Source organism: Belonocnema kinseyi, chromosome 1, assembly GCF_010883055.1.
Source record: "Belonocnema kinseyi isolate 2016_QV_RU_SX_M_011 chromosome 1, B_treatae_v1, whole genome shotgun sequence".
Lineage (NCBI taxonomy): Eukaryota > Metazoa > Arthropoda > Insecta > Hymenoptera > Cynipidae > Belonocnema > Belonocnema kinseyi.
Window position 1 is genome coordinate 35,733,141 of NC_046657.1, and position 16,280 is coordinate 35,749,420.

At 32.9% G+C, this 16,280-nt stretch overlaps 1 protein-coding gene across 1 annotated transcript in view; it reads left to right on the forward strand.

Moving 5' to 3' along the window:
- Nucleotides 1-2,831: 2,831 nt before the first annotated feature.
- LOC117173585 overlaps nucleotides 2,832-16,280 on the forward strand; it is a 23,435-nt gene continuing 9,986 nt past the window's right edge. Inside the window, exon 1 of the mRNA XM_033362229.1 lies at nucleotides 2,832-2,948. The gene's annotated coding sequence lies outside the window, so the exon portion shown is untranslated. The remainder of the gene's footprint in view (nucleotides 2,949-16,280) is intronic.

Sequence of the window (16,280 nt, forward strand, 5' to 3'; positions counted from 1 at the left end):
ATTTCATTTTTGGAAAGGATAATGTCTTCCAAGCCCGGCGCGGCGGGAGGTATAATGACCGTGAAGGGCTAGAAACCAGTCGAACGACAAGATTTATTAGGGGCAGTTTGACCTAGTCTTTTGACTGCCACTGGCAGCCAATGCAGCCAATGGCTGCCTTTTGGTGAGCCCTGATGTACATCAAATAGTACTAACATAACGCATGCCTAATATTTGTGATAATTTGTTAGATCATTTGAAAGTTTGTATTCAAATGTGCAGCCTTATGAAAAGAAGGAATGTTTCTCAAATGGTATAAGGTTTATGGTTTTTTTTATTAAAAGAAGTAACTTCTAAATTTAATTAAAGACATTTTAAATTGATAGAAAACTTTAAGTAACGAAAAGCCAATAAGGTTTCAACGACAATGATTTCGAGATTTTGGAAATGTATGGCTACACTATTTTTGTTAAATATGATTAAGATATATTTTTCTGGACCACTAGAAACTTTTTGGTTTGTATTGAAAAAAGTTTAATTTTGATTTTTTTAACTTAATTGTAGACTTATCTACATACAATTCTATAATTATATATTTTGTTAATAATGGTAATAATAATAATATGTCTTCATAATCTTCCTTGCAGAATCAAGACAACAGAAATCTAAAATAAAGATAGACGACACACTAATTTGATAATTCATAAAAAGCAAAAAATTAAGAAATAATGTTAAACTAATGAAATAAATAAAAATATTTATTATGGACATTATTATGGGATGTGATTGGTTATCTTCTCATTTTTCTTTCCTCTTTTTTTTATGTTTGTCCAAAAATTAGTATTATTTTTTTAAAATAAAAATAGGAGCCTTTTTTCTGTGTTTTTTTATCCACGAAAGCTTGAACAAATGTTTGAAATTCAGATGAAAAATATTATTTCTAGTATGAATTGCCGTCATCCAGGACTATAATAATATAATGTTGTATGAACAGAAATACGCTTGATTTGAAATATTTTAAAAAGTCTAAAATATATATATGAAAAGGTATAACTGCAAACTTTGCTGTCCATCTCCCTTCCTTTAAAATCAAATTTTAAGCTTTATTTATCTCATAGATATAGAGATAATAACTGAAAAATTATTTTAAGACATAAAGATTAAATGAGAAATAATTAGAGTTATTTTTTACTAAAAATGTGACTACTCAATATCTGGAGAAAAATTGAAATTCCTAATCTAACTTTCTTATTTTCTAGTTGAAAATTCAAGCGTTTGTTTTAAAATTGATAATTTTCTTAAAAATATTTTTTTTTTATTTTAACTGTTTTTCATGTAAAAATAATTTTTGTCTAAATTAACTTCTTTGTTGAAAAATCACATTTTCCGGTTGAAAAATCAGCAATTTTATAAATGATTCTTCTTCTTTGCTTAAAAATTCAACAATTCTGTCAAAAATTAATATTATTTGTTAAAAATTTAACTTTTTTTGTTAGATAATTACTTTTCTTGTTAGAAAATGTAAAGTTTTGATTAAAAATTAAAGAATTTAAATAAAGCCTAGATATTGACGTCTATGATTGCAAATGTATTTTTTCTTTTGAAAAAACTATTATTTATTGCTAAAAAATAATGGTTCTATTTTACAATTTATCTATATCCTTTTGGTTCCAAAATTTATCGTTTATGAGTTGAAAAATCAACTAAGTGCTAGCAGATTCATGTTTTTTTGTTGGTATATTCGTCTTCGTAGTTATAAAATTAATCTTGTTTTTTTTTTAAATTTATTGTCTTGTTTGAGAATTCAACTATTTAGTTAAAAATATTTTTTTTGGTAAAATTCACCTGTTGAATAATTCGTTTTTGCAATTCTGTTTTTTTTAACTGAAAATTTGACGGTTACATTGTTAGTTAAGAAAAAATTTTTTGCATAAAAATTCAACTATTTGGTTTAAAATTAATTTCTTTCAATTCAACATTTATCTATTTAGTTAAGAATTCAATTTGTTTGCTAAAATTTTTTTTTCGTTTGATTTAACTAGCAGAAAATTTGTTTTTTGTAAAAAATTAATTTTATATGGCAGAAAAATAATCTTTCTTGGTTGTGTAACGTGGTGATTAACCACCCGTTATAGATCCTCCCCCCCATATTGAGTAATTGAGAAAGATAAATTAAAAGACCAAGATATTTCCATGGCCGGCACGAGCTCATCTTAGTAAATAAGTAAAGAATACGATTTTTTAAGTTAAGGTATACAGTACGTCAGGAAAATTATTATTTCGTTGTAAATTTAGAAGACAAACTGGAGAAAATGTGTATATTTAGTTAGGATTTTCTAGCGAAATAGGTAAAACAGGATACCTGCAGAAAGTGGAGTGAAAAACCAGACGTCCTACTCTCGATCCTGAAATCTCAGAGTCTCGAGATCTAAGAAAATCTAGCAGGGAAAAACACTGCCACTGAACACTACGTCACCTGCACTTTACATTACACTACACGGGCCGTCGCATCTACAAATCTAAGGCCGGCGCTATCCGTCACACTACTTTCTGGCTTGAAAGTAATAATTCCTATACTAAAGAATTATTAGGAGCCTACACGACGTCCTTGGCCATACTCCGACCGGCATCGGTCATAACAAATGGACGCAGCCATCTTGCCAGTCTGCTCAAGGGGGGGGGGGGGGGGGGGGGGGGGGGCAATAGTCAAGCAGACGGAAGTGGCAACCGGATACAAAGATAAAGGGGGCAGCACCGGCCGGCATGCATTTCTGGCGGGACCGAGGGAAGTGGGGAATCTGAGAGCAACGGGACGCTACTCAGTCTCGTGTCGACCATCGACGTTAGTGGATTGTCGGAATTTCAGAGGAGAAAGATCCTACGTCTTACTCACTGACTCGGACGAGTCCATTTTGCCGGACTGGCGTAAAGGGGAAAAAACTGACTCAGAGATTTTCATTGGGATTCAGGTAGGCGTCTTTACTTCTCCTTCCTCCAGAGTACAATTATTTTTCTTGTTTACTATAGTGTGTTTGTTTCCGTATAATGTGTTTCGATATGTTCGTGCAGTTGGCTTCTTATAAAAGGAAAATTTTGTTCGCGGGCCTTCCGCCATACTTCGAGTAGAACTTAAGCTTTGTTTGTCAAAATAGTAATGTGGTTCGCGATTTAATTGTGTGGAATAAAATTTCAGATTTAAGCCAGTTTGTTTAGGTTAAGAAATAAGTAGACTCTGCATTGTGATCTCGCGAAATAAATGTCGACATGTCAATGTGGTTTTGGGTCCGCGACCCCACCCTTTTTATTATGCTACGTGGTTGTTCATGACCCTTCTGGTTTTTAACTTCAATTTTTTATTGATATTTCCTTATTTTTATTTATTTTGGAGTATGGCTATCTAAGCGTCTGGCGCCCAACTAACAGTAAGTAACATTACGATTGTTTTTACCCTTCTCTTTTCCTTTTCAACTACGCTTGTGACGCCAGATTGTGCATTATTTCCCCCTTTTGTCCCAAACGAATGGGAATAATGTTAAGGTTTAAAATTAATTTTTTGTTAAAGATTTAAGTATCTTAGAGAAAATTCGTTTTTCTTCGTAGGTTAAATAGTCAACAATTTTCTGTAATATTTTTTGGTCAAAACTTCAAATGGCTTTTTAAAAATTCATCCTTTTGCATTGAATCTTAACATTTTATGTTTATCTGAATGTCTAACGTTTAAAAAAAAATTAAAATTTTCGACTACAAAATATTAATTTTTAACAAAACATGGGCAAGTTCAAACTTTCTGTTAAAAAAATTAATTTTCAACCAAGAAAAAATGTATTTTATAATAAAATTATGAATCTTTAACTAAAATAGTTTAATTTTTAGAAATAAACAATCAATTTTCACTAAAAAAGATAAATTGACAACTAAAATATAAATAATTAAATCTTAAGTTAAAAACATTAAAGTTCGACCAAATAGATAAATTTTCAATTAAAATTATGAAATACCAATTGAAAACAGTTAAATGTTCAGTAAGTTAGATCTTCGGCAAAAAATTCCTTTTCGTCTAAAGGAAAAGCAAGTTTTCTATCAAATAATCTCACATTTAAATAAAAAGAAATAATATTGAATTTTCAACCAAAAATGGACCTTCAAATTTTAAGTTGAAGGAAATAATTTTCAAGTAAATTGAAGTAAATTTTTGGTTTTTTATGGAAATTTCCCGTTTTTCCGGTTTCTCGGCTAAGTCTTCACCCTGCGAAAAAATGAAAGGATTGTACCATTCTGAGAAGGTGAAGCTTTCCATGTAAAAGCTTAAATTTCTAATTCAAAATTTGTAATCTAAAAGTGAGAAAGTTTTGAAGGTTTGCCATTTTAGTCATTTAATACACTTACAAATAATATATAATAAACTACAACTATAATAAACATGATAAAAATGAGTAATTAAAAAAATATTATTAATTCATTTAACAAATCACATGCTTATTACTGTCAGAAAATTCTAAGAAATTCGTCATTTGTCCGAGATAATTTGAGTCAAAATGTCTAAAACTGTAAACTATATAGACCTTGTATTCTTAAACGCGATAGTCGCCTTTGAAAACTAAACTTTTAACTTTCCTTCTATTCACTTCAACATCTAAAATAAAAGAAATCGCTCTTCATATTATAATTAATTTAATTTGAACCTTCTGATTTTATACATATTTTGTTAAATATTATTGCTCGTAAGTATAAGTAAGTCTCTTAAAAACAAGATTATTATGAATACATAAAATTAATTACTTCATGGATATATGTTTTCCTGAGTACGGAAATGATCACAGGGGTTGGGGGACTGCCTATCATCATAATAAGCGGTGTGCAAGGATCGAACTGTACGTATAATCTCGTCTTGATATAGGTACGAGGACGAGTCGTGGATCGCCACCTTATATATGATCCTATATTCATAAAGTAATTGACACTGGTCTGGCGGAGTGGAAAAAAGAAATGTCTAAACTTTTAGTAACTCACGAGACTAATAATATCGGTGACAGTGAACTTCTGTGAATATTCCGGATTAAGAAGTTCAAAGAATTTGTTCGTAAGTTAGCCTCTTTGAAACAAGATTATTTTTAATTTATAAAATTAATTACTTAATTGATATAGGTTTTCTTCAATACGCAAAGTACCAAAGGGGTATCGTAAAAGATGTTGAGGTACGAGGACTAGTCGTGGATCGCCACATTATCTATAAACCGATATTCATGGAGTAATGGATATTGGTCTGGCGGAGTGAAAAAGAGAAATATTTAAACTTTCAGTAACTCACGAGACTATGAATATCTTGAAGTTCGGAAAAATTACCTTTAGATTTCAGAGCTTAGGATCCATGGATGCAATAATTTCGCTTTAAAAAGGTATAGCTTGACAAATTCGCGACGAAACTAAGCAAATAAAGATTTCATTCCATGAAAAATTCGTAGTTATTGTTAAATAAACAAATATAATTATTTCAGTTTTAATTTTGTTGAAATTCTGATGACGCATTCATAAAATTAATGACTTCGTATATAGAGATTTTATTTACTAAAGAAAATACTGAAGGGGGGACTGCCTGTCATTATTAGGGTGGTTGCGCAATGGTCAGCTGTATGTACGATCTGGTCCTGAAACAAGTACGAGGACGAGTCGTAGATCGCCCTTTCATCACAGAAAAACATAAGTGAATTTTTGTTGCACGTAATTATCAAGTAGTTAAATTTGAATCTTGTCGCATCGAAGCAACAAGAGAGTTGATATGGTAACCGTTTTCCATGTGATGGATAAACTTTAACACGTGAATGTAAATTTTTTTGCAGGTACGGATTACTCTGAAATTGCTTTAAAGGTTACATTTCGTTTTTTCCGCAAAGGAATTGCTTAAAATATTTAGAAATATTCTACGATGATTTATAAAGATATCAGTTTTAACAAATTTGGTAGCTAAACTTTTGTCTTCGAGGCTAAAGTATGAAATAAATATGTCAAAGAAAGATAAGCTTGACTCCAGTTATCTTTCACAAGATAACAAAAAAATTACATAAGAGCTCTTGTGGTGGCCTAGAATAAATAGTTAAACTGTAAACCAGATACTTTATTGATTCGCAGTAATCAGGTTTTCACAAGCTTGGCAGAAATGAAGATCGTTTATACTCTGTTTTTCACCTTGCTGGTCATCTTTAATTACGCAGGTAAATGCAGTACTTAATAATATACACATCATCTTGAGTATATTTTTTAGCTTTCTACAAATTGCAATTGAAAACAAAAACCTTTCTACCATATGGAAAAAACTGATACGGATAAATGTCCGAACAGTTTGTGAAGCAATTCAGGAGCTGCAACAATTTTCCCTTACGCTTAATGTAAATAGCTCTGGTAATTTGCTGAACCGCTCATTGATCCTAAATAGTAATCACCTGTAGTACAGCAAATCAGTGTAATCCAGAGTAAATCGAATTTTAATGTGGGGTAATCAACTTGTAGTCCGATGTAACTTAGAGTAACCTACTTGTAATCCAAAGCATTTCAATGATTCTGATAATCCAAGTGGTACAGTCGTAATCCATATAAAGAGCCCCAAGTAATCCATCTTCACTGGATCGCATTTTTGGCAGTTGTTTCTCCTACGCGTTAAAGGGAACGGAGAAAGATATTTACCGTTAAATCTAGATGTTTGGTGTGAACAGATTCAATATTAAACTATAGCATAGCCATCTATGATAAATATAATTTTGCCACGAGTTCACATATATCATCGAACAACATTGAGTTTAGGCTCCATCTGGCGGCGGCTAGATGTAACAGAATTTTCCGGTTCATCAAGAGCTTCGCATGCTTTTTAAAAAAGAGTAAAGTGTTTCCGTCACATTGCGGCATCTACATTCGAGAAAATATGGAGTCCACGAAAAATTGCCACCACGACCGATACGTTGGAAAGTGGAAGAGGTGTGAATTGAATTATTTTTGTTATTTTGGTCCATTTTCGGTGGACTTCTTATTAGTTCGAATAAGAGATGCCGTGAATGTGATTTATCGCAATGTTTCTTGACGAAAATGGTACTTGCTGTAATGTGACTTTCTGTAAAGGTAACTTGTTGCAATGTGACTTACTCTAAATGTAACTTGTCGCAATTTGAGTTGCGGCAAATATAGCTTCACGCAATGTGACTTTCTGTTATCTTGTCGCAACGTGATGTGACGCAAATATGACTTGCCGAAATGTGTCTTTCTGTAAAGGTAACTTGACGCAATGTGAGTTGCCGCGAATGTAGCTTGACGCAGTGTGACTATCTGTCAAGGTAACTTGTCGTAACGTGATTTTCCGCAAATGTGACTTGCTGCAGTGTGAATTACTGTATTTGTGACTTGTCGCAAATAGGACTAGCCGCAATATGCCTTTCTTTAATGGTAACTTGTCGCCATGTGCCTTTCTTTAAAGCTAACTTGTCACAATGGGAGTTGCCGAAAATGTGAATTCTGAAAATGTTACTTGTCGCATTGTGACTTTCGATGAAGGTAACTTGTCAAAATGTGATTTGCTGCAAGTTCGACTTGCCGCAATGTGACTTTTCGAAAGTCTTATTTGCCGCATTGTGACTTTCCTTATTATTCATTTGTCACAATTTAAGTTGCCGCAAATGTGATTTGCCGCAATGTGATTTTCTGTAAAGGTAACTTGTCGAAATGTTAGTTCCTGCATATTTGACTTGCCGTTGTGTGACTTTTCGCAAATGTGACTTCGCCAAAGTGGCTTTCCTAAAAGTGCCTTGCCACGATGTGAAATGCCGGGGATTGGAAGAACTCAACCACACTGATAGAATCCAGTAAGAAAGTCAAACTGTTTTTCATTTAACGTTAGTTATTTTAAATTGTAAAACCTACTATTATATTTTTGTTTACGAATATAAATATTTTGGTATTGTGTCAGAAATTCTCTTTCACCGTTTAAAATCAATCTTCTTAACTGTAAGTACTCCATTTTCGACTCCATTTTCGACTTAAAACTGGTCGCTTTTAGTTGAAAAATAAATTATTTATTTCTTACTGTGAATTCACCTATTTGGTTGCAAATTGAATTTATCGGCTAAAAGTTAAATTAGTTAATTAAAAAATTATTCTATTGTATACACATTTATATATTTTTAAAAGATTTGTTTTACAATAATTAAGGTTTGTACTGAAAATTCAACTATTCGAACATTGGTTTAAAAGTTTTCCCTTTATGTCTAGGAATCATCTATTTGGTTAAAAATTCACCTTTGAGTTTAAAAAATTATACTTGCGCCTTGAAGTAATTGAGTATTCTAATACTACGCCACGTTCGGTCGGTAACATCAAAATCTGTAAGGCTATTATACCATTAGTGCACTGCAAAGCATTTTTTAGATAGAAGTTTGACTAAAATTAATTAATTTCGGCGAAATTAAGTACAAAATCGTGATATACCTTTGCTCTTAAGAAAGAAAAGCCATTTATTTCATTAAAGTAGGCAATCTGGAAAATGTTCTATTAGGCAATCCACCACAAAAAAATATAATTTGCCGTAGTTAAGGTTATTACCTCAGTTGCCGGCGACTAATGTCATAATACTTTTCGATAAAAAGTGATTTCAAGTAGTTTCATATCAAATAAATTTAAATCAAAGAGACTTCAAAGGAAATAAAAAAGACTTTAAGTGATCTTAGGGTTTCTCAAGAGATTTTTAACGACTTCGAAAAATTTGAAAGGATTTTAAAAGAATGCAGAAAAATTGAACGACTTTGAAGGAATTTTAATGATTTTTGTAAGAATCCAAAAAGGTTTAAGGATTTGCAAGAGATATAATCAAATTTTAAGGCAGTTTATGTGATTTCAAAGAATGTCAAGCGAATTACTGAAATGTTCTTTAAAAAAGTTTTAATGAATTTGAAGAGATTTCAAGAGATGTAATTTTTTTAATAATTTAAGGAATTTAAGAAAACTCAAAGGATTTTAATTAAGTGTACCGAAGTTCGAAAATTGTAAATGACTTTAAAGAAGTTGAACGAATTAAAAAAAAATTCGGAGTAGTTAAAAGAATTTTCAAACAAAATTTTTTAAGAATTTCTGAAAATGCAAGTGATTTTAGGGAATTACTATAGGGACTTGACGGAATTTCATGATTTTTTTTCAGAGAATTTAAAAATAATTCAAAACATTTCAAGATTTACAATAAATTAAAAAAAAATTAAGACAGTTTTAATGATTTTAAATACTTTAAAGCTATTTAAAATTTAAAAAGATTTTAATAAATTTTTAAAGACTTTAAGGGATTAAAAAATGCAATAATTTTAGGATTTTTAAGAGATTTAAATGGGGCTACAAAAAATTTAAGTATTTTAAGATATTTTAATTAATTTTAGGCAATTTTAACATTTGTAAATTGTTGTCAAAGAAGTTGAATGAAGTTCTACCCTGGCGGACCGAAGGGACCGAATGGAGCCTCTACAAAGTACCCGTAAAGACCCCATTGGGTCTACGTTAAAATTCCATATAGAATAGGTCACAGAATAATCGCAAAAGTTTTTTTTGCAACGGAAAAAGTTTAAAAAATATATAAGACGTATAACGCCTGTTGACTGATACTTACAGGCGATGCGTTTAAAATGTAGCAGTCAACAGGCGTTATACGTCATATGTTTTAAAACTTTTTACCGTTGCAAAAAAAGCTATTGCGATTATTATGTGACCCTTTATAGGGAATTTTAACGTAGAATTCGAATTTCAAGAATTTAAAAGTTGATCTTGTTGTTTTTTCCGAGTATTTTAAAAACGGACCGAATAGGTACCCAATAGGGTCTTTACGGGTACTTTGTAAAGGCTCCATTCGGTTCCTTCGGTCCTTCAGGGTAAAAAATGCGGAGGACTTTAATGCCATGTCATGGGTATAACAGCTGATCAAGTCAGCCCTAACATCAATATTTGTTCACCCATATTTAAATAACGTTTAAATAACGCGGAAATTGTTTTCGGGAAATGTTTATAAATATTAAAGGATCGTTTGTGGCCTTGCAAAGAGTTAGAGGAAGAAAAAAGTTTATTTATGCAAATAATGATTACGCAGCCACACAAAAACAGTGTGCGGATCTGGTAACAAGACACACGTATTCCTATGGATTTTGGGGCGCTGAATTCAAATTCGGTATCAAAAATCACCCATCATGTCATGGTTGAGCCATAACCTCAAAAAATGACGAAAAATCATGCACTGAGGCAAATAAATTTCAAAATAATGCCAATGATGCAAATTTTCACTTCAAAAACATGTCGACAAATATGAAGGATTAACCCTTGCCTGATATCAACTTATTGAACATAACTTTACCCAACAGGACCTGACCTCACCTAACCTGAATTAACAGAAATGTTTTGTTGCTAGCATTATTCGACTGTGTGTGTAACCAGGGCACCTCCACGTGGTGACGGTGGGCAACGGATCCACATTGGCTGAGTCCCTGGGCGAACGGCGTTCATGCCGTCATGGCAGACACAGGTGAAAAGTGTATTACGATGCAGGGAAAAACCCCAGTATCGGCGTCTGGTCAGGGTGGGAAAGCGGGCTCTCCGACGTCGTCATCATGCAGCCGTAGCTCTTCATCCATGGATCTATTGGTTGGTGTAGAGTCTCATGCTACAAGGAAAAAAACCGCGAGCATTTTTCAATCGCATGCCTGCAAGAATAGCTCAGATTCATTCTGTTACATTTGCAGTAATTATGAAGTGAGCAGTTTGCGAAAATCAATCGACGAGGAAGTGAAAAGTCTTTACGAAAAGTGTTTTGACCGTAAATTGCTGCACCAAGAAACAAAATGTGTTCCACACGTCATTTGCAATTCCTGCAGACTAATGTTGTATCGTCTAAAAAATTCAAACAACGAAAAGTACCGCAAGTACTCTACAGCAACCACATGGAAAAAACCCGTTATTGCGAAGGACTTCTACTTTTGCATGAATTCCGTCAAAGGGTTCAAAGCCAAAAATAAAAATAACATTTCGTACAATAATGTGTGCACCGTCACAAGAGCAATTGAAATCAATAAAAATGCACGCCAGACTGATTTAAGCGCTTTAGAATATGATAGAATGGAAGTTGAAAGTCAACGTCATGGAGACGGTAGTGAAACCAGTGATAGAACAGAAAATAGTTCTGATGATTCTGATGAAAACGACGAAAAAGATGACGAATAGGGCGTGCATAAAATGAAATTGAAGGTTCCAATATTAGTGTCGCAAGTAGAACTGAATAATTTTATTAGAGATCTTGGATTACCGAAAGACGGAGCTGAATTTGCCGCTTCATTTCTAAAGAGAAGAAATCTTCTAGAGCCAAAGACAAAAGTTTCATTCTATCGCGACAGGGACAAAGAATACAGAAAGCTTTTCGTTAAAGACGAAGAGATGTCTTTAATGTAATGCACTGACGTTAACGGACTAATGAACCACTTGAAGAAAAATGTGTACACAGACGAAGAATGGCGCCTTTTCATTGATTCGCCAAAAGGCAGCATTAAGGCTGTTTTACTGCATAACACGAATACTTACGCTCCTAACCCTATAGCTCACTCAACGGTGGAATAGCAGAGATCGAGCCAATCATTACAGCAAAAAACATTGGCCTTCAAGAGATTCATTCAAACCTGGTTCTCATAATATCATCAACCAAAGCCTCGTTGACCCAGAAAAAATGTTACTGCCACCCCTCCACATAAAGCTTGGGCTCATGAAGCAATTTGTCAAGGCGTTAGACAAAGATGGACAATGCTATAAGTATATATCCCTTAAATTCCCTAATGTTTCAGACACTAAATTGAAAGAAGGAGTCTTTGATGGACGACAGATTCGAATATTGACAAGAGATACTAATTTCGTGAGCCGCATGACGAAAATTGAAATAGACACTTGGGAAAGTTTTAAAGCAGTAAACGCAAATTTCATCGGTAACAAAAAAAGTCCAGACTACGAGAATATTGTTGCGAAAATGATAAGAAACTACAAAAAGTTAGGCTGCTTGATGAATTTAAGACTTCACTTTCTAGATTCCCATCTGGATAAGTTTCCAGAAAATGTTGGTGATTTCAGCGAAGAACAAGGGGAACGTTTTCATCAAGACATAAAATTGATGGAACAACGATATCAGGGTAGATGGGACGAGGTCATGATGGCTGATTTTTGCTCGATGTTGAAAAGGGAAATGAATGTAGGTCTTAAACGTAAGCGTAACCCTTTGCATCGTTCATTCGAAGAAAAAAGGACACGATATATCAGGCAGAAAATAGACTGAAGTAGGTCTATAAATCAATTTAATTACTATAAAAAGCAAGATAGAATGTAAACACGAAAGATAGTATAAATATATCCCTTAAGTTTAAGAAAAGCAGAGAGAAAAAATTTTTGAATAAAACTCTTATTCATTTGCATGTTTAAGTTACAGTTCTACATTTTAATTGATACAAATATTGTCAGGTTAATTGAAATGGGGTCAATTCTACTTGTAGTTCTAAGTTTCTTCAAATGAGTACGCTTACATAGCTACACGTGTGGTTGAATTTCATTCAACCGTTAGGTTAGGATAGGTTAAACCTCTATGAAGGTTAAGCCGAAGCTGAATGAAACGATACCGCAAACACAACGGGACAACATAATGAGTTTAATTGTGTTACGTGAAGTTCGGTGAGGTTAGGTTAGGTCAGTTTTTTCAGGTTAGGATAGGTTTGACCTCTTTGCAGGTTAAGCCCAAGCTGATTCAAACGGTACCGCAAACACAAGGAGACAACACAATCAGTTTAATTGTGTTTCGTGAGGTTAGGTTAGGTTAGGCTAGGTTAGATTTACTTCTAGGTTAGGCTCGACTTGACCCATTCGATGTAGCATACATTTGCTACTGGGAAAATATGCTGCCAGAGCTTTACGTGTAGTTCAATAAATTTTTGTTAATTCAGGTTAGGTGAGGTCAGGTTCTGTTGGGTAAAGTTATGTTAAATAAGTTTATATCAGCCAAGGGTTGATTCTACACAGTTGTCGACATGTTTTTGAAGTGAAAATTTGCATCACTGGCATTATTTTGAAATTTATTTGCCTCAGTGCATGATTTTTCGTAATTTTTTTTAGGTTATATCTCAACCATGACGTGATGAGTGATTTCTGATATCGAATTTGAATTCAGCGCCCCAAAATCCATAGGAATACGTGTGTCTTGTTACCAGATAAGAATACTTTTTTTGTGTGGCTGTGTTATCGACGGACATATTTAGGTTTTACAACAGAAGTTTGAGTTTTAACTTTCTCTCACCGTAATCATGCAATCTGTTTTACCCACAGACCCCTATATGTTCGAAGTTGTCTACTCGCTGCGCTAGTGTCTGCTATGACACGGCTGATTCCAGACTGATACGTATTTCAGATCAAATATGTTTATTTGCATTTCAAGTGCAAACATTAGTTTTTGCATCATTTGTGCATAATGTTCGTGAGCGATTTTTGTTCTTTTGCCCCACTTCGATAAATATTAACCTCATGACTAGCGATATCTCATTTCGTGTGGATGTAAGTTGGGAAAGAAAACTTCCACAAGTATTTTCTTCAAACAAAATTTTTTCTCAAAATTTCCACCGGAACAAAGCAGAGACACGAACTTTATTACCTCCTCTTTCATTTTCCAAACTTTCAGAGCGATACCTGATTTGGTTTAGACGAAAGTTGGGAAAGAAAAATTGAAGACCAGGTTTAGTCACATGACCCTCTCGTCACATGGCCTTAAGGATTTCCAAGAACTCAAGTTTACAAGAGATTCTATAAGATTTTACGACAGTTTTAGGGAGTTTAAAGAAAATCAAGCGAGTTATTGAAAAGTTATGAAAACAAATGTAATGAATTTTAGGAGATTTCAAGGTATTTAAAGAAATTGATTGATTTAGGGATTTTCAAGAGATTTTAAGGAGCCTGTGAAAATTTGAAGGATTTTGGATTTAAAGGATTTGAATTAATTTTAGTCAATTTTCCAATATCAATATTTTATAATATATTTTACAAAAAATCCGCCCGCTTCACGGGCACATTCTTATGGCGCTCTGCGCGCGCGGCTCACTGGTTTGAGCGCACCTAGGGCGTGCGACTGTTGGTTCTCGCGGGTTCTCCGCCCTTGGTTTTTGTATATTCCTTAGACTTGTGCACAGATTTTTTAAAAGTAAAGGTCAAAACATCGACAACAGTAATTTGGTCATAATGACTTCCTTTTTGTTAAAGCTTCTTCGACTTTAACGAATACATTCTCTTAACGAGGGTTTGGGGGCGGGGGTGGGGGCGGTTAGTTTCAACCAAGAGTAATAGCTGGTTAGTGCTTCATGCTGAGAATTTCAACCAACCTTCAGCAGCGTTGAGTTAGATGGAAGTTCATATGATCTCATTTTCACATTCCCGGCCCACAGTGGAAAAATATATGTCATTTTTGGTTTAAAATAACGTACAGCCCACGAATATTCAGCGATTTTAGCAAAAAATATTTGAAAAAAAGTCGTTAAGATTTCGAAGAGAGTGTTAAAATCGCCTAAGTGTTATAAACTAATATTAGATAAAGATGCTCCAATATTAAACATAAAACAACGGATTTTTTTATAAACAAATTATTTATCTTATGATCTTTTAAACAAATGTAATAAACAAATGAATTATTCGAGCATTTGTCGGAGGAAAAATTCAATTTTTTAAATCCCAGTCTTTTCATTTGGGAAATTGATGGAAATTTCAGCAAAATTCATAATAAGTTGATAAATTTTATTATTTCTTTAAACAAATTTGATGAAAAAATGCATTAATCAGGCATTTGTCGACAGAAAAATTTGTTTTTTTCTAGGTCAACAGTTTTAATTAGGATATCGAAAAAAATCAATTTTCCATCGACAGATGCGCGAATAATGCATTTGTTTATGAAATTTGTTTAAAGAAAATATAAAATTGATCAAGCAATTATGAATTTCGCTGAAATCATCCTGAACTTCTCAATTAAAAAGACTTAAATCAACAGAAAAAAAAATTGTCCGTCCACAAGTGCCCGAATAATGAATTTGTTTTATTAAATTTGTTTTTAAAAATCATAAAATTCGTCATCTCATCATGAAGGCTGCCGAATTTATTATGAAGATCCCAACTACAAGTCTGACATTAAAACAAAAAAGAATTTTTTCGTCGATAGAAGCCCCAATAATGCATTTGTTTATTAAATATGTTTTATAAGTCATAAAATTCAGCAAAAAATCATGAATTTGGCTGGAATTGTCTCATGAAGTTCCCAAATGAAAAGACTGCTATTGAAAAAACTAAATTTTTCTGTCTGCAAACGCCCGAATAATGTAGTTGTTTATTAATTTGTTTCAAAAATTATAAGATTAATCAACAAATCATCAATTTTGCTAAAATTATCATAAACGTCCAAATTGAAAATAATTGAACTAGAAAAAAACGAATATTTCTGTCGAAAAATGTCTGAGTACTGCCTTTCTGCATTAAATTTGTTTATGATATGAACAATTATAATCAGAAGAGAAATTTTTTGATATAATATTGTTTCGATTCTAATTTCTTGCAACATAACTTGAAAGGCGTGAATTTATGGAAAATCGTTCAAAAAAATGTTTAACAAATAAATTGTTGATAACAAATTGCTTTTGTGTATTGTCTAATATTTCAATATCTTTAACTAATGCTATTTTGTGCATCTTAAGCGATTTTAATCATTTTTCTGTTATTGACGAGCACCGGAAACGTCAAATAGAAAAAAGGCCATTTTTTCGTTATATCTGTTTATTTATAAAAAATTTGAAAACCAGGCTGAACGACTCTCTTATAAATCTTATTAGCTTTTTTTTTTATTTTTTTTTGTCAAAATCGGTGAAGATTTGTAGGCTCTCTCGTAAATTTCGATTTTATAAAAAAAGTCATGAGGATAAATTGATCGCCTGATTGAATACTATGAATATCCGTATAGACAATTTTTGAATTTTGAAAAAAGTGGCCTCTAAAATTTTCAAAATACGCTCACCTTTTGAATTTTCACCCAAAATGTCTGGCTAACGAACTTGACATTTATTTTAGGACACTAAAAGAGTATACCAAAGGCCAATTCAATCTTCCAATTCTTTCGAATGTTATCGTACTAAGGAGCTAAAAATCTACAGCAACACACACACAGAAAGACACATTCATAAAGAACTGTTTTTCGGATTCAGGGGGTCTCAAAACGTGGACATTTGAGAAAAACGGGGGGGGGG